Consider the following 5,742-nt stretch of genomic DNA (forward strand, 5'->3'; position numbering starts at 1 on the left):
TGTGTGTGTGTGTGTGACTTGTTTTGTTTCTCGTATTAACTATATTCTTTTTTTATGTATATGTATAATATATCGTATTGTATACTTGTACATATATATAGTGTGTCCCATTTTAAATAATGCATTAAGATTTCTCTAAAACTATAATAGAAAAATATTTCAAACAAAAGTTGTATGGTTCGAACTTCGGAGGGGGACATAAGAAGATATCATTGATTTGATCTTGGGTGATGTCGCCAAGGCCAGGTCGATTTTTTTAAATAGAACTCTATTTTTCATTACATTTTCTTGTAGCTTACTTCGAGAGCTTATCAAAACACACTATAATAAAATATTTTTTCATTAAGTATTTTTCGAGTTATAAGCTCGAAAGTTACAATATAGCTGGCACTGTAATTTTCGAGCCTTAAACTCGAAAAATACTTAATAAAAAAATATTTTATTATAATGTTTTGAAAAGCTCTCGAGGTAAGCTACAAGAAAATGTAATGAAAAATAGGAGATTCCATTTAAAAAAACCACGTGACCTTGTTCTAGCCTTAGCGACGCCACCCACGGTTAAATCAATGGTACCTTCTTATGTCCCCCTCCGAACATACAACTTTTGTTTGAAACATTTGTCCGTATCTACCATAGTTTTTGAGAAATCTTAATGCATTATTAAAAATGGGACACCCTGTGTGTGTGTGTGTGTGTGTATACACACACACACACACACACACACACACAGGGTGTCCTGTAAGTTTTGACAAAGCGTTCGTGAACAGGTAGAGCATACTAAACTGAAGCGAAAAGTCCTCTACCATTTTGCAATTTTCGTAATAGTTAATATTTTTAAAAGTTGCCGAATAAGCGGTTAAAATCGATACATAAGACAACTTTAAGATATCTTTTAGAGTTCTTTATAAAATCTTAAAAATGTTTTTAAAAGAACTCTTCAAAATATCTTAAAATTATTTTATTCGACGACTTTAGACATTCTGCTCAACTAAAATGAATAGCGAAAATTGCAAAATGATAGAGGACTTTTTTACTCAGTTTAGTCCGCTCTACCTACTCAATAGCGTTTTGTCAAAATTACAGGACACCCAGTATATACACACGTGTGAGTGTGTATATATATATGTATATATATGTACATATAAATATTTGTTTTCATTTTTATCTAATTTTTATTACGTACCTGTCACAATTATCATTATTATTAATACGAATATGGTACATATATTCAAACACTCGCTGGCTCTATCAGGAGCAGCAAGGGTCAGTCAGGAGGCAACACACTAGTCGCCTGGGAGAGTGCAAAGTGTTGCGTCCTTCAGACATGAACATAAGGATCACAACAACATGTACAACTTCGTTCATTCCGAAATTTACACCGTGATTATCCCCTCGAGAGCAGTAACGAAATCTCAAAAAGGGACATTTTCGTATTGTTTGTGTGCTGATACCGAGTACATCATGTAGTGGCAATTTTTTGCCGTTTTCAAATGAAACACAAACCAAAGTATGAATATATCCGATGTATACATATAAAATCATTTGGAATTTATTAATCATCACTTAGTTTTGTTATTATTGTTGTTTAAAGAAGAATAAGATCGCGTGATGAACTCTTTTTCTTTTTTTCATTTCTTTTCTCTGCTTCCATTATTCTACTACATATTTCATTCACAATTAATAAAATGAATTACATTAATAAAATGGATTACGTCAAGAATGTTTTCGTGAGATACTTAGTTTCATTAACAAGAAATTTTCGCGCGGTGTAATATATGAACAATCGAAGTAAACTAATTGTAAGAGCTAACAATCGGGCAGCGTGATACCGTACTTCCACCTAGAAAAAAAAAAGGATTATTTAATATTTACATACAAGTATAACATTTAAAAATATTTTTTCATTAATATTTTTCACGCGCGCGCTTGTACGAATGTTTTACATCTTTTAAATTAACAAATTATTATTATTATAGATATATTATTCATATAGATACAGTGTTGTGCATCGATGATTTTTAAATTAGCTAGATAAAGATAAGATGAAAATTTGGAAATTTATCTTAGATAAGATAAAGATGATTCAATTAAATTCATCTAGATAATCTAGATAAATTTATCTGAAAATTCATTTGAAATTTTCCAAATAATTTTTTTTATTTTTAAGACTTATACTTACAGTTACAACAAATAAAAAAATTCATACAAAGACTATAGGAATCAACTTCTGGTTGTTAAAAATTTCAAGATGTACGTTTAATTAATAATAACATATGATTTTGACTCCTGTTTGAGTCATCTTCAGCGTTACAACCTTAATATTACAGCAATTAATACATCGCAGTAAATGTCTTTAATTTTAATTTGCGATGACGTTCTGCAATTCTCGTGTGATTTACTATTACTTTGTACGTGACTTGTTGACTCCGTGAGGTAAGCACAATTTTTATTTCTGTTGTCCGCATTATCCGCTTTATCCGCTCTGACCGAGCGATCTCTCATAGATGTATCCTACTGCGAAATAAACAAGATGACAAAAAACACTTTTCTGAACAATCATAATCACAATGTTCTGAATTATGAAAGGTATTTAGTAAATACTTTATTATTTTATTATTTATTGCAAAGATAAGTGTATCGTGTACGACAATAATTAATTTAATAACGAATTGATCATTCTTGTGTCACGTCGCTTTTATAGTATGTTTTTACAATGTTAACAAATTTACAATAGAAATATTATATATCATTATGCAATTAAAAATTAACATAATTTTTATAATTAATTGTTAAGAAAGACAATTCGTCTTTGATAGCGTTATAAGTTACGTTTGTTATGCAAGCGCTTCTATCTGAGTCTTCATTTTTTTCTTTTTGACGGTTGCCTGTCTAGATGTTCTTAGTTTTTAGATGCTGCGACGCCCTCTCTTAACTCGTAGGTTGTATCGTTAACGTGTGCACTTGAATAAAAACTGTAAAGGCCATCACACGTATAAAAATTTTAGTCGTAATCGTAAGGCCGTAAGCAAATCGGCCAATCACAGTCGAGCGTTTAAAAACGCGAGATCTTAATTTTGATTGTGATTGGTCGATTTGCTTGCGACCTTACGATTCCGACTAAAATTTTTGTACGTGTGATGGCCTTAACACACAGAAGTCTGAACAAGTACTTTATTCCTATAAAATTAAGACTTATATTGCGAGCCTTGCTAAAAAGGTGAAGTCGTGTGAAATACGACTATATAATCTAACATTAATGATTATATTTTTACTGGTATTTATCATATTCTCCATTAAGAGCCTAATCATTATCTTTTCTTGCGTATTCATTTATATAAAATTATTTAATTGATTAATAAAATTAAATTGTTAATAAGATAAAATTGCAATATACCATTCCGTAGATAAATCGAATAAACGTTAAATAAATATATAAATTTAACATTTTAACTAAATTAATTAAAATTAACATTCGCACTTGGCAAATCCTTTGATACTTTAATTTTTCTTAATTAAATTATTACAAACCGTTGACCAAATTCACCACAATTCACCGTGCATATGTATCGAAAATCCTAGTAACAAGTTTTGTAAAATAACTGCCCTACACTTAAGCGATGAAACTGAAAAGCTAAATAGCGTTTCAACTACAAGTTGACATTGTATAACACTGTGTCACACAGTGTATGACCATGGCCGGAATCCATAATTCAGTCTTAATCTCAAGCAATGTCTTAAGATGCTAATACGGTTCTCGGATTGGTTCATGCGCTAGCTTAAGACCATCTCGAATCTTGAGCAACGTCTATGGATTCCGCCCTATGTTCCGTTACTGAAAAGCACTGTAAAAAGCTAAATACGAGCATGTAAAATATGTTATGTCGGTGTTACCAACTTTTCAATAATTATTTGGTAGCCAGGCTTATTTTGTAATACCATAATACATCATCAATTTCAAAAGATTTACAATTTAATTCTAAATTAAAATCATAAGTCTATTATAAAAATGCTAAATACTCGTAAAAATAAGAATAAAAGACTGTAATGCTATCTGGTGTTAGGGTTACACTAGAAAACTAAACTGCGTCCAATCATTGAACTATATTTATACTGGAATGATCACTGAGCAGCCTGGCGCGAGCCAAGAGGGCGCAAATTTTGAGTATCGATGTCTTTCTCGTACAGTTAAGTTCGAAACTTTTGACTGTACATATAAGCACGTATGTCCTCGTGTATTCTGGTCAACTGACATAAACTTTTAGACCTGCCTGTATTCTTGGAGATGCGTATACATAGATGTATGAGCGAGACACCAATACTCAAAATCTACCTATCGCAAACTCGCTATCTTCCTAAAAGCATAGAAGTGATCATTCTAGTATAGATATCGTTCAGTGGTTCCACAACAAGTACTTTACATGATCTACATAACACAATGTAACATAATGTTTCTTAGCTGGAGAACAGCTTGTAACTGTACTCATTACTTTTTAGAGTTAGTAACTTGTAACGGTAACGAGTTACTTTTTAAAACAGAAAAACTATAATTGAAACTAGTTACTTTTTTAATAAAAATTTTTCACCGTTTTTGGCTCATTTTTAGTCCGCGCAGATGGTTAGTTTGAGTGCATTCCACTCAATGAGAATGACTCCGTTTTTAGGTCGCAAACAGAAACTTTTCCGTAAAAACGAGTGGTTAAAACGGATGGCACATGAGTGAACTCAGAGAAAAAAGTCATATCAGTAACTATGTAGATAAATAGCGCCTCAACTATACAGGGCGCAATTTTTGGCAAAGTGCTTTTGCGTAGATAGGGCAGACTAAACTGAGTCGAAAAGTCCTCTACCATTTTGCAATTTTCGCAATGGTTAACGAGATATTAATTTATTGCCCGCTTGCATTTGGCGGCAGGCCGAGGGAATTTGGTTATTTTCATAAATTAATATCTCGTTAACTATTTCGAAAATTGCAAAATGGTAGAGAGGTCTTTTCGACTCATTGCCAGTTTAGTCCGCTCTATCTATACAAAAGCGCTTTGCCAAAAATTGTGAAACACCCTGTATATTATAAAATTCTAATAAGAACAATAAATAAGTTATATAAACTAAGAAAATATAGTAATATTAACCATACAGTAATATTAACTAACTACAAATGATTAATATTACTATATTTTCTTAGTTCATTTAAATTATTCATTGTTCTTATTAAAACTTTATAATACACGATATACATATTTAACAAAAAGGCTTTGTGATTAAATCAATTTAGGAATAAAAAGGAACATTAAAGTCAACGCTGGTTATTTATGCGAAAATATTAGTCAGTTATTATTATTCATAGTTTTTTTACAATACATAGTTACATTTATAATACGTGAGGATCCCGTTAGCACACATCTCGATAGCACACATCGACCGATACCCAGTAATTTTTCACTGCTTTACCAATGAGAATATTTTATTTTAAATTGGCCAATTAACGATGTGCGCTATCGGATCCCTCTCTATATATATATATATAATACATAGTTACAAGTTTTTATATATATAGATAACTTCTAGGAATTTTAAGATTACTAAATTTTTGCAGAACTAAAAACTGTACTGTTGAGATGCATCTCTCATTTACTTTTGTCTTCAAAATTTAAACCCAATGCTGTGCCTTTTATTGTATGCTGACTGGTTTTCTTAGGAGAAATTAACTCCGCTGCGTCCCTCTGGTAACAATGCCGCGTACTG

Source organism: Mycetomoellerius zeteki, unplaced genomic scaffold, assembly GCF_001594055.1.
Source record: "Mycetomoellerius zeteki isolate Tzet28-1 unplaced genomic scaffold, Tzet1.0 scaffold83, whole genome shotgun sequence".
Taxonomy (NCBI): domain Eukaryota; kingdom Metazoa; phylum Arthropoda; class Insecta; order Hymenoptera; family Formicidae; genus Mycetomoellerius; species Mycetomoellerius zeteki.